The sequence below is a fragment of the Callospermophilus lateralis genome, chromosome 15 (assembly GCF_048772815.1).
Source record: "Callospermophilus lateralis isolate mCalLat2 chromosome 15, mCalLat2.hap1, whole genome shotgun sequence".
Classification (NCBI taxonomy): domain Eukaryota; kingdom Metazoa; phylum Chordata; class Mammalia; order Rodentia; family Sciuridae; genus Callospermophilus; species Callospermophilus lateralis.
Window position 1 is genome coordinate 82,830,879 of NC_135319.1, and position 19,829 is coordinate 82,850,707.

Consider the following 19,829-nt stretch of genomic DNA (forward strand, 5'->3'; position numbering starts at 1 on the left):
AGCACTAGCTCAGACACTGGTCTCAGGGGCTCTCTTGGGCACATCTTCTCCACAGGGCTCCATTTCCCTCCACCAGTAATTAAGGGACTTGGCTCCCGTTCAGGGCTGGTAGTATTTTGAGGGCCTTCTGGGAGTCTGATGAGAGCGATGATCCCTCCCCCTAGGAAACACACAAGCACAGAAGCATAATTTGACCTACAACCTAGACACTCTCTCGATTCCCACATGAAGGTCCCTGGCTGATTCACCTGTAAGTCCCACCACCTCTCGCACTGATTCTATCAACAGCCCAACCAGGCAATGAGGCTCTTCACCTCAGACCCCCCACTCATGGACTGATGTTTTTTTGCAACCTAATGTCTGTAAAATTGCAGACACCAAGACTAATTTTCTCTCCGGAGTGCTACAGACAGAGATAGAGCATTATATTAAGTACGGTTATTAAATTTCCATATTTAGACGTGCAAAGCCAAGCTCCTCCAGGAGTCCTTGGAAGCCATTCAGTTACCAATAATCAGATCTGCGGCTGTGGCAGCAATTCTCCACATTGTCATTTGGGTGGAGTGGAGGCTGAGATCCCCGTCTCAGCTGTGGTGGAGGCTGACGTCCCCATCCAGACTCTCCCCGAGATGCCTGTGGGTCCTGGCCACCCATGAGTACAGGCAGAAAGTAAAGAGGGGAGAGATGAGACCAGAGGAACGGTTGTCTCCTCTGAGGAACCCTCCGGACCTCCCAGGCACACCTGGTGACGGCCTCCTCTGGACTCGGGCAGCCCTCTGCCTGGGCAGCTACATAGGCTGTGAAGTGGCCTGGCTGCTATGAGGGCCCCCAGAGTGTGAGCAACATGAGCTCCCAACTCAGCTCTGCGTCCAGGTCAGATGCCCAGTAACCACAGAGTGGCCGGGAAGAGGGGACCAGCCACGGGGCTGCGGCCTGCTGCTTTCCTAATGTCTGGTTAGTCTTGGAAATGTATCTCCTCTCAGCTCCCGGGGAAGCCATGGCCAAGCTCGGATTCAGGTACGGAAACAGGACCTCAGTCAGGGTTTTGTAGAAACTGTCAGAGAAGCAGCCTTCTCTTTCCACTGGGGATCTGAAGCTCACTGGATGGAAGTGTAAGTCCACAGGCGGCCCCTCTGCTGAGGGGATGGAGCATGACCCTCCAGTGGAGGCCAGCTTGGAGGTGAGTGGTGCTGAGAGAAGAGGAGGTCTTGATGATCTTGTCTGAGGCTCTGGATCCAGCTGTGCCTGAAGCCTGTGTCAGTCTTGAATTTCTCAGGTTCATCAGCCAGTAAATTTCCTTTTTGCATGTAAGGTGATTTTCTGTCACTTTCTGTCACTTGATTTCCTGTCACTCTTGTTTTTCCTAGATAAGGCTCCCAGATTCCCAACTTCCCTCTCATTTCCTGGGTACCTTCATAAAGGGTCTATTTATCCTAGGCCTGAGGGTGGTGACGACTTGCTTGAGGTCACGAGAGGCTTAGAAAGGGGCTGCCGTCAGAACTAGGCCGCCCGTCTCTCAGGCCACCCTCCATATGCCACATGGCCTCCCCTTCTCTCCCTGGGGGTCCAGCCTGGGACCAGACCCAGTAGCCAAAGCCACCAAAGGCAACCAAGAGTGAGATGTTTGGTGTATTAGTCAGGGCTCTCTGGAGGAACAGAATCAACAGGAAGTACAATTATAAAAAGGGAATTTATTAGATGGGCTTACATGAGCAGAAGAAGCTGGATAGTCCAGAATGGCAGGCTGCAGAGCTGGAGCAAACAGGAGCTGCGCAGTTGAAGTTGAAGCCTCAGAACAAGAGGGATCGACCATGCTGCCCCAGTCCAGGCTTCTGGAAACTCCCCGGAGATCACTGGCAGAGTCCACTTTAGAAAAGCAAAGGAGTGAGATGTCCTCAGGCGATCACAACAGCAATCAAGAACCCATTCAAGAGCTGGGGTTGTGGCTCAGTGGTAGAGCGCTTGCCTAGCACATGTGAGGCATTGGGTTCAATCCTCAGCACCACATAAAAATAAATAAATAAATAAAATACAGGTACCCTGTCCATCTATAACTAAAAAAAAAAAAAAAAAAAAACAACTCAAGAAGAATCCAGGTTGCATCTGTGGCTGCTTCCTTGTTCTTCCAACTTTTATTAGGAGACATCATCCTATTGGACAGTGCTGCCCACACTTAGGGAGGGTCTCCATTTCAGTTGGCTATCCCACATGCCAATCATCCCTAGACACACCCAGAAGCCTCTTCATCTTTGGTGTCTCTTAATCCAATCAAGTTTAATTCAAATTAACCAGTGCACTCGGTCAGCTATGTTCTACCTCCCCACCCCACAGTGTCCAGGCCACAGACCAGCGAAGGTACAAACAGAGCCGTCCCCATGGCAATCAGCACAGAGGCTACTTCAGCCTGAAAAGGGGTTTTCAACGGGAAGGGAACCAGAGTTAGAAAGGGAACTGGGGAGGGAGCCAACGATAGAGCCCAGAAATGTCATCTCCACTTTGTCCATTGACTTGGCCACTCCTGCTGCTGCTGGGATCAACCCCAAGAACTAACCCACCTGCTAATGTACCCACAGGCAGTTGCCACAGTACCTGCTTACAGACCACCAGGCATCTGCGGGTCCTCGAGCTGGCCAGGGAGGGATGTTTTGCCCCAAGAACAGCAGAGCAGACCAGTCCACAGAGACAGCTGTCAGTCAGCGCCCAGGCCCTGGGCTCCTGGAGTGTGACTGGTGTTGAGAAACTTGGACATAATCTTTCTCATTTTTAGACTAACTTTTCTCTATTGATTGAATTGTAATTTTATCATGCTCTGGTTTGAGAACGTGATCTGTGTATTGTAGTTCTTTATTATTTACTAAGACTTGCTTTGGACGAGTAAGTGATAGATTTTATAAATATTCCACATATGCTCGAAAATTATATGTATTTAAGATAAATTATACGTATTTGTGATAAAACAGGGTTAGGATTCCTTTTGTATCCATCTAATCAAGACTGATAAAGATGTTTTTCAAAATTTGCATCTTTACTAATTTTTTTGGTCTATTAGAGTTCTCATTTTCCAAAAAATATGTTAAAAGTCTCCCATAATAGCTGTAAATGTTTGTTTATTCTCATCCTTTTTTTCTTGTGTATATCTGAAATAACTTTGGTACTAATCCTGTAGGCTATCTCTTCCTCGTGGTGATTCTTCATGTCCTTGTGATTTTAGATTCTAAGTTCATCCTCAGCAGTGGCAAGGCCCCTGAATTGTGAAAGAAAAATAAATAAAGTTCCATGTCAAGTAACCATAAGTTTGACTTGAATTCAGCACCAGAAAGGCCCCAACCATGTCCAGGCCCATCCATGGGCCCACAGCCCCTGGGAGAACATCATGTAATAAGCCGCCCAGAACTTGGTGGACTAAAACAGCAGCATTTATTCCACTCAGAAATCTGCGATCAGGGGCTGGGCTCAGGGGAAATGGGACATCTCTATCCTACTGGCCTCGGCTGGAACAACACAAAGGCCAAGAGCTGGAATGCTGAAGGCTCATCCCAGTGTCCGGCAATTCAAACTGTGGATTCAGATGGTGGGGACTGCAATAGCTCGGACCACCTCAGCCACCTTCCTCTAGCTCTGTGTGGCCTCCACATGTGGCCTCTCCAGGATGACAGCTCTGCCTAGCCAGACTTCTTATATGTTGGCTAAAGAGAGGAGAGAACCATAAGGAAACTGGATCGTGTTTGTTGTTTAGTTTCAGAGCATCATTTCTTCCATGTTGGTTTGTTTTTTTGGTACCAGAGGTGGTTAACCACTGAGCCACGTCCCCAGTCCCCCCGCCCCGACCTTTTTTTTTTTTTTTTGAGACAGGGTTTAAGTTGCTTAGGGCCTTGTTAAATTGTTGAGGCTGGCCTCAAACTTGGAATCCTCCTCAATCTCCTGAGTTGCTGGGATTACAAGCGTGTGCCACAACACCCACATGTTCCAGTTTTTAGACCCAAGACCATCTCCAATTTAAAGAGAGGCATGAAAATCTCAGCAGAGAAATCTCAGCATCACATCTTCAAAGGAACTTGTGAGATGAGCAAGGTGGATTGCAGCCATGTTTGGAAAATATAATCTACCCTGTCCCCTTCAGAAAGAACCCTGCTATGCCACCACGCAACCTTCCCTAATGAGACCTGTCGCCATCAGCCAGGTTCCTGTGCACTGAAGAAGGGGAAATAACCAGACATTTTAGGGACTGCTGAACACTTGCTCTGAACCAGCATGATCCAAAGTGGCCATGGTGTTGTGGATGGAGGACGGATGCAGCAATGTGAACTCCCACCCGTCAAGACTCACATTCCCCAGGGGAACCAGCTCGGGATCACTGACAAGTAGACTAAATTGGGCCACTGTCATCATGGAGGGGCAGCACTTTTTTTCTGGTTGGAATGCAATCTCAAGGTATGGACTTGCCTTTCTTGCTGGCCATCCTGCAAAATCGACCTGCAGAGGCTTCCTGGACACCTAATTCACAGTGGTGGTGTTTACTTGGAGGCCAGGGTAAGGAGAAAAGGAAGACTTACAAACCAAAATAAATAGGGAAATTGTACTACTCAAACCTAACCGTCATCAAGTTCAGATTAGTCAAGGGTCCCTTCTGACAACTGAAGGCCAGCAGATGTAATGTTCCAGGGGAGAACTGTTTTTAAAATTAATGTCCCAAGCCAGGTATGGTGTCATAAATATGTAATCCCAGCTACTCAGGAGGCTGAGGCAGAAGGATCATAAATTTGAGGCCAGATTCTGAAACTTAGACCCTATCTCAAAAAAAGGGTGAGGGGAGTTATGTGTAGATCAATGGTAGAGCTCTTGCCTAGCATACTTGAGACCCCGGATTCAATCCTTGTGCCCCCCTCCAAAAAACTCCTGCCTCACCACAAATTTATTAGATAAAAACTTAAAATGAGGGCTGGGTATATAGCTCAGTTGGTATGCACAAGGCCCTGAGTTCAGTCCCCAGCAACACACACACACACACACAAAAAAAAAAAAAAAAAAAAACCCTTGAAATTAGAAAAAAGTTTTTCAATTATAGGAAAGTATTTCTTCAACTGTCCACTAGGCTTTCTGCAAGTTGCAGACACAGAAACATGAAGACCATTTAATTCTATTTTTTAAAAAATACGATCTAACTTTTATGCTGTAGCCACCCTGAAAACAGTATGTCCCGATATGTATCCCACCAAGTAAACCTCAACTTTCCCAGGAGGTGAAGTTGTGCACTGTCAAGGTCCCCCAGGAAGTCAGCTCTCTGACCTCTCCAAATGGATCCCTGACTGGGCTGCAGCCCATTCCCACAGGGGACCAGCCTGACGCCCTGGCCACCCCTCCCAGGGACCAGGACAGGCTCTGACCGCCAGCTTCATCCTGGCAGATGCCTGGGCCAGGGCTTTGGGCTTCCTCCTCAATCTGGAAACAGTTCTATCTGTTCTCACAGCCTGAGGCGGGTCAGACGGGGTCACGGAGGCACCACCCACGCCCAGCCCCCTTCCTGAAGTAGAAATGGGTGCCCGGTACGATTAGATCTGTTTCTTTTCTTTAAAAGCTTCTCTGCCAGGAGAACTCAGATCCAGTTAGTCACTGAATACAAGTGTTAGCAGCTGCAGAAAGGGGCTCGAGGTGGCCACCATCACTTACTCACCCTTTACTGAATAAACCTCGGCTCAGAGCTGTGAGCCAAAAGAGGAGCCGGGAGGTCCCGCGGAGGAGGACAGCAGAATGTAACAACACTGTGTCAGGGAAATGTGAGTCACTAATTTCAGGAAGGGGGGCAGGGTGGAGACCCACGGGGGTCAGGGAAGTGGTACTGGTCAAGTCTCCTTTAGAGGCAAGAAGCAGAATCCCAGATTAAACTGTCACATTAAAAGAGATTTATTGGATCATCTAACAGGGAAATCCAGGGGTATCCTGCTTCAGGAATAACTGGATCCAGAGGCTCAAGCAATGTTGTCCTTAGGGCTCTGACAGTATATGATTTTCTTTTGCATGGCGGTGCTCTTCCGGTGCAGGCAAGATGGCCACTAGCAGTCACAAACCCCTAACATCCCAGGTGACATGACAAAAAAAGAACGCTTTCCTCTTGTAAGATTCTCAATCTCAGGGAAGGGTCTGGTTAACCCTGGTTGGGTCCCGTCACCCATGCCTGAGCCCATGCCTTGGCCCATCCCTGTGACCAGGGAGAGAGGATTCTGGATTGGTCTGTGTCAGCCCTTCCAGGACCACCTGGCATGAGACAGGCGTTATCCAGAAAAACTTAAGCGAGTTTGGGAAAGCATGCTTCATCAGCCAATGGCCTGAGCAGCCGGAGCCGGCCTTAGGAAACCAGCATGGGACAGGAATGACCCAGAGAACATCTGGCGAGGGAGTGGAAAGCAGAGGAGAGCACCAGAGCTCCAGGCAACTCCTCGCTGTGCTTTGACTCTCTCCTCCCCAGGGCTGTCACTCTGCTGAACCTGGGGGTGGCAGGTGGGCGCAGAGGGAGAGGTGAAGAAGCCCAGAGGACAGGACTCCTGGGTGGGCTATTCTGAGAATGACGTCGCCACCACCAGGTCCTGGCTGGACGCCCCCCAAGCGTCCGGTGCTGGCAACCCCTGGGCAAGTGTAGCTACCGAGACCTGCTGGCAGGTGGGCGAGGTCCCTGCAGAGGCCATCTGGCTGAGTCTCCAGGACAAGGGAGGCCATCGCTGTCAGGCTTCCGTGGCAGACACAGCAGCAACGAGAAGACAGGAGCTCCGTCCGCACCTGGAATCTGACATCCTGCATCCAAACTTGGGTATTTTTTTTAAAAAATGAGTCAGCCAATATACAGCTCAATAAAGAAAAATAAATACTCTAATCCCACCACCTAAGGCCACCGTTTACAACCTTTTATCATCTTCCTATACTTTTATGTATGCATATATACAAAAGCAAAGGTACACACCAACAGTTTAAAAGAAGGGGAGTTCACCGTGTTTGGTGACCCCATTTCACAGTGGGGTGGGTTCACGTTTCCAAGCCACTGCCTGACCTGCTCCTGCAGAGCGGGGCACCTGGGACCTAAAGGAGAGAAGCGACTGGCCAGTTTCACGGAGCAAGTCACAGGTGGGTCTGAAACATGGACCCTGGCTCTGGGTCACTCAGGCCCTTTCCATCCATACTGCTGCCACCCATGACTTCCTTTCTGAAGGTGGCACCAGTGGTCCACCAGGGGCCTGTGGCCTCCGGTGGCAGGCAGCAGCTGGCCAGGAGATCATGCCTTGGACTGCCCCAACAGATCCTGCATGCACCCAGCCCTCAACCTCAGGGCAGCCTGCAGAACAGCCACGGTGCCGGCCTGGCCAGGACCCTGCTTCCTGTCCAGGGGGCTGTCGCCTCCTGTCCTCTGGCTGGACTGGGCTGCACAGGGAGACGGCCCTACACTTTATCTCTGGCTGCGAGATGAAGTGGGCACCTCCCAAGCATAGCCAGGTGGTCAGGATTCTCTGCAGGGCTCGGAGACACATGCTGCGCTTTTCTTTGGTTCCAGAATGGAGCTAATCATTAGCAAATGCCACCCACCTGGATGCCATGGGCCCTGACAATGCATCCAGCATCCTGAAAGGCAACTCCATCACCCAGAACCTTCCCAGGGAACTAGAGGAAAGCGGACAGATAAAATAGCAGCTTGAGACACACCCAATAGGGCTGCTGTCCCCTGAGACACAGGAGGACAATCACAGCTGAATCAGAGAACAGATGGGTGATGGCTGTTCATCTATTGGACTGGGTTCAAATTCCCTTCCAGCTTTCACTGGCTGTGTGGCCTTGGGTATGTTGCATTCCTCTCTGAGCCTCACCCTCCATATCTATAAAATGGAATTGCCCATAATAATCCTCTCTGGGTTGTTGGGGATTAAATGAGTTAACAGTACCGGGTATGCTACTCTTGATTCTTATCATTAGTGTGTGTGTGTGTGTGTGTGTGTGTGTGTGTGTGTATGTACCAGGGATTGAGCTCAGGGGCCCTTCCATCCCCAGCCCTATTTTGTATTTCAGTTAGGGACAGGGTCTCACTGGGTTGGTTTTTATTATTTGGCTGGCAGTCATGCAAACTATCATGTTGGTAAATAACGGCCATATGATAAGATACTCAAAACACCAAATTATGTGTTAGTCACTTTCTAAGCTGTAGTCTACATCTCTTGCTTTCTTTTTTTTTTCTTTTATTTATTTTTTGGTTTTAGGTGAACACAATATCTTTATTTTGTTTCTCTGCGGTACTGAGAATCGAACCCAGTGCCTCACGCATGCTAGGCGAGCACGCTACCACTTGAGCCACATCCCCAGCCCCATCTCTTGCCTTCTTAAACAGAGTAAATGAAATTTAACGTGTACCCAAGAATTCAGAATTAACATTGCCAAATTACTATATTCTGCCCCGTGCAGAAATACCTACAGATGCATGTCCACCTCCTCCTTTACCTCCAATAACTTTTGGTCTGAGCTGAGAAACCAGGTAAAATAGTATGTAAAAGTGTGTGCAAAGGAAGGGCCAACAGGCTCCTAGAGAGGGGCCCACCTTCTGCTTAGCAAAACTGCAGCAGTAGGTCACCTCTGTTCAGAGACATCAATCCCAGGCCTTCCAACTCACTTCCCACTTTGCAGCCTCACCCTGGATGGCCAAGGGCTGGGGAGGGAGGAGTGTCTGGTCAAAAAAAGTGACCATTACTTCCCAGAAGTGTGACACACAAGTTCCTTTCTAGAGATTTCAGTTGAAGTGAATTAAAGTCTCTGACATCTGGGTTTCTCCTTCCAGTCTGGGAGGGACCATTCTGGAGTCATCCTGAGAAGAGCCAGCTGCCAGTGGCCTCAGGGAAACGGTGTGGGTCTCCGGACCTGTGACTCCCCAGCTTGTCATCCACACAGCACTCACAGTGCCCCGCCGGCCCCCACGTTCCCTTTCTGCAGTCCTGGCTCTCCTCGCCCAGCAGACATTTGCAGAAACCAGAACGGGCACCAAGGGTCTCTCCCTCCAGAGCCCCCACCACGTGGAGGAGCAGACAGAAACCAGCCAGGTCCACTCAAGTCTCCTATCGCGTGATGGGGAGGTGACAGGTACAAAGTCCCTGAGGACTCAGAGGTGAAAGTGATCTGCTCTGCTGCGTGGGAAAAGGGGAAGCATTCTGAAGGGAAACTAGAGTCGAGGCTTGAAAGCCTAAAAGGGGGAAGGGAAGTGTATTCCTGGCCGAGCAAGCGGCTTGTGCAGAGGTTTGTGTGAAGTCGAGGCCAGAGCACAAACCTCCCTACAGCATTCAGTCACCACACTGTCCCAAAGGGCCAGAAATCCCCAAGAGCTGACGATGGAGACCCCTAGGTCTGTTTTAAGATTCAGGGACCCAAGGTTCCACATCAGTCCCTCAGCCAGGTCCACCCAAGGAACAGGCATATCTTAATACCTTGCAATCGCTATGCGTGGTGGTCCGTGCCTGTAAACTAGCTATTAGGGAAGCTGAGGCATGAGCGTCAGCAACTGAGTGAAACCCTGTCTCAAAATAAAATAAAATGAAGGTTGGGAATGTAGTTCAGTGGTACAGCATCTCTGGGTTCAATCCCCAGTGCTGGAGTAGCAGGGATCTTGTGGTCACCTGCTGAAATCAGTAACCACAGAGGAGCAACTGGCCCTGCGTACACAATGTTTTCATAGAGCAGCTGATCCCCTGGGCAAACCGACTAAAAATAGCCTTGGGATAGATTTCCAGACAAGACTGACGCATTCAAACCAAAAAGACTCCAAGATTGGCACAGGCGGTGAAACCCAAATATCAGTAGGCTCCTGCAGCCTGCGGAGCACTGGCTCCATCAGCAGCAGATCTGCTCATTGAGCACCTGCCAGACCGGGGAACAGAGACGGGAGTGTGTACCACCCCTTAAATAGACCACGGCTTGTCCACGGCAGGGCTCTACATGTACTGACCCCAAAAGGGTCTAAGACACAGTTAATGAAAAAAGCAAAATGCAGGATTTATGGGATCTCAGCTACATTAAACTTAAAAAGAATGCCCAAGTGTGCATGCATGTGCAAGCACATGGCAAAAAACACAGGGCTACCTCACAAGCCCGTGCAGTGGTACCATTAACCCCACTGAAATTTCTGAGGTCACGGAACCTGACCATGAGATATATAACAACAATTGCTAAGATTTATGCAGCAATTTTTTTAAACATTAAACTCACTCATGAATGAACTGAGGGATGCTGTGTGCCTGGCCCCAACCCTCCCATACTCCCACAGACAAAACAGCACAAACCAAGCCCCACCTCCACCTCCAGAGTGCTCACACTCCAGGGGTTGCCCCTGGGGGAGAAATCACAGAGGGTAAGATGAGGCAGTGTGGGGGGCAACTTTAGTGTCATCTGCATTGTTTGAATTTTTATAATAGGAAAAAAATCCACTATTTGAATAATTAACATGTATTTTTAGTGTTTTCATTGAAAAGGTACTTTTGCATTTGAGGTGCTTACTCTTCAGGTCTCATACCCCAATACTGGGAGATTTTGGTTTGGGTTTTTAATAAATATTTTTTTAATCATACATGGATTATTTATTTTTTTATGTGGTGCTAAGGATCAAACCCAGTGCCTCACACATGCCAGAAGAGTGTGCTTCCACGGAGTCACAACCCCAGCCCCACATTTTTAATAATTTTAGTTTTAATTACTATAATAGTAATGTGCATTGAGAAAAGTAAAATATGTATTTCAAAAATCTAGAAAAAGGCATTCTGAATGTTTTCGCCATACAGAAATGGTGTCTGAGGCGACAGGTACGTTCGCCCTGGTTTGAACAGTGTGCTGTGGAGTCGTGTGGAGACGTGGAAACGATTTGGTACGCTCTGAAGTGAGTAATCAGCAACATCGACTAATAATAAAAGACCAATATGCACAATTTTTATGTGTTTGTGTGTGCATGAAAAAATGAATTTGGTATTTTTTTTTTGAAAAGTGAGACACCGATACGTGCCACTCAGAGGAACCTTGCTATGCTTGTCCCTTCGCTCAACTTTATGCAGCTGTCACCCCATGGGATCTTTAGAGGCACATGATAGTCATTTACAGATCAGTTCTCAACCAGGGGTGACTTCGCCTCTGAGGGACAAGAGGCAAAGTCTGGGGACATTTTGGTTGTCACACTGGAGACAGGGCAATTATTCCTGGCATCTAATGGGTAGGCCCAGGGAGGCTGCTAAGCATTCCACAAGGTTGGGGACAGTGGGGGTAAGACACAATGCAGAACTACTCACCCCAAAACATCCACAGGGCTGAGGCTGGGAACAACAACTAGCCCAAGGTGACGTGGCCAGGGACACAGGCAAGATATTGGCATCCCAAACCCGCGCACACACTACCCTCCAGGCCAAAGGGCAAGTAAAGTTGGAAATGGGATTAAGATTTCTAGTCAGCTGATCCTAAAATAGGGAGAGGATCTGTATTATCCAGGGGTGCAATCACCGGGGCCCTTAAAAGGAAGAGGTGTCATAGAGATGCGGAGTGGGACTGACTCACCCAACACGCTAGTTTTGAAGATGGGAGACCCCCAAAGCCTAGCTCGTGACCCATGTTAGAAGAAGGGGGAAAGTATCTGTAATCTCATCCCATATCCCAGGGAGAACCACTGTTATTATTTCAGAGTTACACCAGTTACAGATTTAAATTGTGAGCATTTGCCCAGGTCATTAAAATTAAAACATAACTTCCATTGACTATATAATAACCACCATCACTGAACTACTCTTTTTTTTGGGGGGGGGGGGTTTACTAAGGATTAAACCCAGGGTCACTCTACCACTGAGCTACATCTCCAGCCCTTTTCATTTTCTATTTTTAGCAAGGTCTCACTAAGTTGCCTAGGCTGGTCTTGAACTTTTGATTCTCCTGCCTCAGCTCCAAATAGTGAGGATTACAGTCCTGCACCATGCCCAACTAAGGTGTTCCTCCCCCACTTTGGCCATTAGGTTGTTTTCAATTCTGTACTATTACAAACAACCCCACAAATAATGATTTTTGCTGTAATTTCTGAGTGCATCTTGGGTTACAGTCAGCACATAATGATATTTCAGTCAACAACAGATGCATAAGATAACAGAGCCATGAGATGACAAGCTGTCTTTTTTGTTTTTTTTTTAAATACCAGGGATTGAACTCAGGGGCACTCGACCACTGAGCCACATCCCCACTGAGCCACATCCCCACATCCCCAGCCCTATTTTGTATTTTATTAGAGACTGAGTTGCTTAGGACCTTGAGATTGCTGAGGCTGGCTTTGAACTTGCAATTCTCCTGTCTCAGCCTCCTGAGCCGCTGGGGTTACAGGAGTGTACCACCACGCCTGGCTTTGTGACAGCTGTCGTAATTGATCTCACAATGAGGGAATCATCCATTCTATGAGACATTTCTCAGGCCAGGTCCCTGTTAAGAAGTGACTGTTTCCTTAGAATGAATTCCTAGAAGTGAAATCACTGATCCAACAGGAAGGAAAATGTTGACACTCTTAACAGACCCCACCAAAGGACCCTCCCACACAGGAGGCACAGGAAAGTATCCACTTCATCATATTCCTCAAAAAGCCAAAGGATTTTTAAAATATAATGTGATCGATACAAATTGTATCTTGTTTTAATTTGCCCTTCTTTGATTATTAAAGGAGTTGGACCATTTTATCTTCCATTTGCAAATCGCTTTATTTCCTCCAAGAATCCTTTTTCCATATACATTGCCTATCTTCTACTTCTATGTTAATTTTCTAGCCAGTTCATGGTTTTGCTTGGGTTGGTTTTTACAGTGCCAGGGACGAAACCCAGGGCCTCACACATGCTAGGCAAGCGCTCTACCACTGAGCCACACTCCCAGCCATGTGTGTGTGTGTGTGTGTGTGTGCGCGTGCGCGCGCATGCTATCACTGGGAATTGAACCCAGGGGTGCTCTACCACTGGCCTCCACCCCTAGTCACTTCTATTTTTAGTGTGAGACAGGGCCTAAGTTGCCTAGGCTGGCCTGGGACTGGAAATCAGTCTCCCTGACTGCCTCAGTCTCCTCAAATAGCTGGGATTACAGGCATGCACCACCATGCCCAGCAAGGTTTGTTTACATAAGTAAATATCAACAATAAAAACAGTGGCCCTGTATTCTCATATGTGCAATAGACATTTTAGAAACCATATTTTGGGGAGGTATTTGCCATGTACATTTGTCATGTTTTATAAAGATATTTGCCATAAACAGTCGTTTGCTGTGGCCCTTTAAAACTTTGTCATTGTTATTGTTTTATACCCTCTTTGCCCCCAGGTTGTTAGATCTTTTGCTTTTTCCTTTGGAATTTCATCCATCATCTAAATGCCTTTCAAGACCCTCCCTGTTCAGAAAAGGAATAAATATTTACATGCATTTCCTTCTAGGTTGTGTGTGCACAGTTTAATTTCCTAAACTTAACTCTTTAATTTACAATCCATTGGACCATAAAATGCCAACCATGAAGACACAGTTCATGCAACATTTCAAAGTTATAAACAGATGGAAAAGTGAAATTATAACCCCAAGAAAAATTTAGCAAAAGCAAGCTTGAATGCGACATACACTAGATTACAGGTGTCCTTGCTGTGGTGCGGCAAGGCTGTTAGGCACAAAGGGCGAGCAGATCACACAAGACCCCCCAGTAGAAGCATCCCCTCTCCACAGACAAAGCCTTGTTCAACATGTCCTGCCTCACACTGAGATCCCTAGGGCTGGCCACTGGAGTAGATGCTCTGGTTCCCCTGGACTTCCTCCTTCTACGCCATGCTCAAGTTCACAAAGAAGCCAAAGGCCCTGCCTGGGGCTGCCTGAGTTCTGCTTCCCTGTCCATCTCCCACACCCAGGGGAGGAAGGATGGAAACTCCTCTAACCAACTCCAAGTGGAGATGGGTGTCCTCCTGGATAGAGAAGCCAGATCATCAAAGAGGGGATGGGTTACAGCCTGAAGCAGTACTTCTCCCTTCTCCATTGTGTGTCTGTGTCTGTGAGGTGCTGAGGACTGAACCCAGGGTCTCACCCATGCTAGGCAAGTGCTCTGCCACTAGCTACACCCCAAGCCTGGAGCAGTAATTCTCAACGGCAGTGTCTAGCCAGGACCTACTAATAATAAAGGACCAAAGACTGCAAATAATTCACACTTTGCCAAAACTTTTCCCCCCTATTTTTAGGAAATAGGGTCTCACTGTGTGGCCCAGGCTGACCCCCAAACTCCCAGAATCAAGCGATTCCCCTGCCTTGGTCTCTCAAGTAGCTGGGACTACAGATACCCCCACCACATGCAGCAAAACTTCTCATTTTTAGTATGTAGCTTCAAAAGACACACACACACACACACACACACACACACACACACACACACAGAGCAAAACTATGTATAAACCATGTGCTTTTCCATCACTTTCAGTCGCCTTCTCTGGTCCCACACGGTCCCCAGAGAAGCACTGTCCCAAGCCTCCCAGTCATTCCCTTGCTCTCCCCTACAGCTGTACATTTTCATGTTTTTTTGGTGTTAAAATTTCTTAGACCAAATAAATTCAGTGAAGTGTGTTTGAGCAACACAAAAACAATTCTCAAATCCAGCAGCTCCTGAAGCCAGAACAGTGTGATCACTTACAGGAGAGCAGAAGTGAGGCTCGGAAAACAACCTAATTATCTATAGCCTAGTCAATCAACCAGTCAATTGGTTACAGATTAACTAGTTAATTGCTTACAGCTTAATTGGCTACAGTGCCCGTGCAATCAACCACAGCTCAGTCACTGCAATTAAACTATATTGGTTTGGTGTGTGGGGCCCGGTTCAGATGCTCCTAGAAGTTCATGGCCGCCTGCAAAATACTATTTAACATTATATTTATCAAAATTGAAACAGAATACATTTCATTCTTTTGCAATCATATTTTTTTTTCATTCAACATTATGCCCACGTTTTCTCACGAAGCTCTAATTCACGCATTAATGCTGCTCAATGTGTTCCACTGAATAAACACATCACAAGTTATGTATCCTGTCTACTGTTGATGAACAGTTGGGCTATTTCCAGTTTGGGGCAATTAAGAGTAATGCTGCTGCTGGGTGCAGTGGCACATGCTTGTAATCCCAGCATCTTAGGAGGCTGAGACAGGAGGATTGCTAATTCTAAGCCAGCCTCAGCAAAAGCAAGGCGCTAAGCAATTCAGAGACCCTGTCTCTAAATTTAAAAAATACAAAAATAGGGCTGGGGATGTGGCTCAGCAGTGGAGTACACACCCCACCCCAAAAAAAATGAAGAATGCTGCTGCGAACATCTTTTACAACTTTGAGGTATAACTTATATCACACAAAACTCATTATATAAGTGGGCCCATTTATAAATACATATAGTTATGCAAATGCATACAGTTGTGCACCCTCACCACTTCATCTTAGAACACTTCCATAAATAACCCAGGAGCTCCTCCTGCCCCTCTGCAGTCAGCCCCACCCACCCACCATGAATATCTCCAAGCAACTGCTAATCTGCTTCCAAACTCTATATCACTATCTTTTCTAGAAATTTCATACAAGTTGAACTGTACAATATCTTTTGTGTCTGGCTTCTTTCGCTTAGCAGTTTTTGAGGGTCATCTATCCTGTTGTATATACCCATAGGTTTTCCCTTTTTATTGCTGAGGAGTAGTGGTTCATTCTGTGGATATACCACACTTTGTTGATTCATCAGTTGGTGGATTATATTCAGGCTATTATGAATGATACTGCTAAGAATACTGGTGTACTAGGCTTTGGACCTCTGTTTTCATTTCTCTTGGGTACATACATGCTCTAGGAGTACGAGTCATTTGGTAAATTTATTTATTTTTTGTTTAATTTTTGGCCATGCTGGAGATCAGACCCAGAGACTCCGACAGGCTAGGCAAGTGTTCTGCTGCTGAGCTACACCCCCAGCCCTTTTTATTTTGAAACAAAGTCTCACCAAGTTGTCCAGACTAGCCTTGGACTTGTGACCTTCCTGCCCCAGCCTCCAAATTGCTGGGATTAAAGGATTGTGCCACCATGCCCCACTAGAGTGCTTTTAAAAGGACTTGATTTTGTTTGGGGGACATCTGACATGGAATGTGATGTACCCATTTTGCCCCAAGTGATACTTGCTCTGTCCCTTCCCACTGCTGTGCACTGCTGGCCTTTCCAACCCCCCTAGCAGAAACTCAGCTACCCCAAGAACAACCAGGTGCATCTGAAGAGGCTCACACCCAGCTTGGAGTGAGAACAACAAAGGTGCAAGTCTCAGCCCTGCTACTTCTTAGCAGCAGAAGTCTCTGCAGTAGCAGAGCGAATCAGCCCTAGCCCTACAGGGCAGCTGGGCGAGGTGGGAGCCGCTAGGCAAGGTGGGGGCCGCTGGGCGAGGTGGGGGCCGCTGGAGTGACACGTAGAGGAATTATTTCTATTTCTATCAGCTGGGAGCCTTTAGCCCACAGGCAGGGGAAAGCCATACCCTAAAGCACCTGCCCTCAATCCCCACTACCCCTTTGAGACCTTGTCTACACACAGGCAATTTTGTCAACCAAGTCAGCTACAAGAATACCCAGCTCCAAGTGGCTCAAACAAGGAAGTTTACGCTTCCAGTGTGCTGAGTTATCTTGTGCAAACAGTCACCAAGTCACCCCAGGACTGGGTCAGCAGCCCTCTTCTTACCCCCATTGTGACCAGGGGAAATGAGATGTTTTCTGCTTGTCCTAAACCTATAAGCGGCTGCCACTTTACATATGAGGAGTCCCTTCACTTTTCAGAGGAAAGAGCTGTGGCCCAGAGGCGTTAGGTTCCTCATCCAAGGCCACCTGTGTCTTTGCAACCTGGCCCAGCAAGCTCCCCATTTCAGCAAGGGATGCTTCCAGAGGCAGGACCTGGACAGAATCAACACTCTGCAGGCAAGATCCCCCCCATGCCAGCCCCTCCTCACCCCTGCAACCCCACAGCTGGGGCAGCTGAAACATTTCTGGCCCCTTGCAAAAGCTTGGCAAGCAGACCAGCAGGAACCCAGAGCCCGACAAACAGCACCTCTAGAGCTGCTGGACACCAGCCAAGCTGCCCCATTCCCCAGGGCTGACTTCATGCTTCTGAAGAGCACAAGGCCTGTGTGCAGTCTCTCAGGGTTCAGCTCTTGTGCCAGCAAAGGAAACAGCCCTGGCTGGGGACATGCAGAGAGGTGAGAATGTGGAGCCCAGGCAGCCCCACCACCACCACCCATAGGAAACTGAGCAACACCCCTGACTGCTAAAATGAGGCCTGATGCCCACCTGTCTTCTTGCCTTGACTGTCTGAGGGTGTCCTCTGGAGAAATGTCCACACCCTGGCTACTTCCACCTGTTTCGTTCCAGACTCCTGGAAAGTGAACAAAAGACAGTCAGACTTCATGGGAAGTACTAAGACCCACTCTCAAGTCAGTCCTCCCACCTCAAAGAGCTGGCAAGCTCACTGCCAGGCTGAGGACTGTGCTTGGTGACAAAAGTAACCATTTATTTTACCCAGAGCTGGAGCAGTTGCCACTTTGCCCCTTCTATGGTGACTAACAGCAAAGGCTTCCAGGGTACAATGCCCAGCATGCGCCCGTGACAAACACCTTCATGCTTCACTTCCACTTTCAGTTTTTCCTTTTGGGCCAAATGCCTGCTTGACAGTGGGCAACGGTGACAACGAGCAAGGTGAGCAGCCACGGAAATAACACGTGGCCAGACTCCAGAACACACTTGTTCCTTCCACTTCCTTCTGGGGCATCTCTGTCCTGTCACCACTGCCCACTCACTCAGGCTGCAAGTCCCCAGCAAGGCATTTGTTCTTATTCAAGTTCATATCCAAGTTCCTATTCTCCTCATTCCATCACATAAGAACTATGTGGGGCAAGAAAGAAGGTCTCCGTTTGTTTGCCTTCCTTCGTTGGGCCTGACCCAGAGGGAGCAGAAACAGTAGTTTTAAACTTTCCTTGCTGAACTTTTTCTCAGAATGATGGTTCCCACTCTTCAGAGCTCAAAAAGTCTGCGTCCCTTGGAGGTATGCAGGCTGCAGGATCACGGTGGAATTTTCCATTTATAGAATAATAATCTTCATACCACTCTGGGGCCTGCATTCTCATGGTAAGAGCTCAAGTTCAGTGTCAGCAAACCTGCCAGGCTTCTGTGGGAGTCCCAGAGCACTTGGGCTCTTCTATTTATTTTTGGTGGAAGAGGGGGAAGAAATAAAGGATGACTTTTTAACTTGAGTGCCAACACAAACTTGAATGAGGAACTGTATTGGCAAGTGGATTGTACTACTGCCTGGTTGCAGGTCTCATATCACCTTTTGTCGGGGGCTAAGAGCCCTAACCCAACAGGTGATCAGAACAGGCACCACTTTACTGCCTCAAGTCCTTCCCTGTGCCTGCCAGCAGGCCTTGGATTGCTTCCTGCAGGCAGGGGCCCAAGCTACAGGCACATCAGACCGTCTCACTACTCTTTCCACCTTCCCTTGCTCTGCATTTGAATTCTGTCCATGCATGTACCAATTCCATCTCTTGAAATACCTTCTAGACATGGTGTGGTGGGGAAGCCACAGTGTCAAGAGAGATTGGGCCCCAGTCCTGGTTGTGGCTATCACACAGTTAACTGTGTAACCTCAAAAAAGTCTTTTCTTCAGAGGCTCATTTTCTTCATCTGTAAAGACTAGTAGGAATGAGACCAAAGACCTCTTCCACCACTAACACTGATTCACCCACTCATTCATTTTAATGTCAGCCCAGGCCAACATTAGCATCCTCTGCCAGGCCACCCTAAACCTGGAGGGTACAGCCAGACCTGGAAGTGTGACTTCGGGCCTAACCAGGGCTTTCAACATCAGGGATCCCATCTCTTAGTTTGAATACCCATTGCACGGTCCAGAGCCGGGGAAGGAAAGCCTTGACCTGCCACTGGCCCAGAGCATGCATTTTACTGTGCAATATCTAGGTCACATCCTAGAAGAGCCCTCAGTGCCTCAAAACTTTCCTTCTTTTGATCTTAAAGGGGGAAAAAAATTACCTCTTCCTGGGAAAGGCAAGACAACCTGTCATCCTATCAGTCAATCAAAAAAGTATCTAAATTTTGTTCTCCAATGTTTTTACAAATGAAAATCTTATTCGCCTCAAAGCATTAAATTATAATGTTGGATATGCTATTTTTCAAATTGCATACACCCTAGATTTCAATACAGACCCCCCAGGGGAGAGAGACTTCACACCCATCATCATCATCACTGTCCTAAGCTCTGTGACGGGTGGCGATTTTCTGGCCCTGCCCTCACTCCTACCTAAGTCACCAGCGAATGGCCCCAGACTGAACACCTGTAGGAAGGCTCTAGGTCCTGTGGGAAACTCCAGCGCACCTCCGCTATTTACTAAAACTGAAAGCTCTCTGAGCCTTGGAGGTTTGTGAGTATTTCATTCGCCAGAAAACGTTCCCGAGCCCTGTGCGATCGAAGTTACTGGGTCGCTGGGCGGCTACGATGTAAGAGGTGCATCCTGAGATCTCCCCCGTGTCCTACCTCCTACGGCTTTTCTTGCGCACGTTGGCGAGAAGCTAGGAGGCAAAAAGAGGGCTTCTCAATCCGCAGCCCACGGTCATCCTAGGCTGGAAGGTGGCATCCCCCGCCCGCCATCCCGAACCCTGACTTCGTCGACCCTCACCAGCAGACCCAGGGAGGCCCAGGCCTGATCACCTGTTCCAGTCCCAGGGTCCAGCTCTGGAATCAAGGCGAGCCTCCGCGCCTCCGCCCGGGTCGGCTCTCCCCTA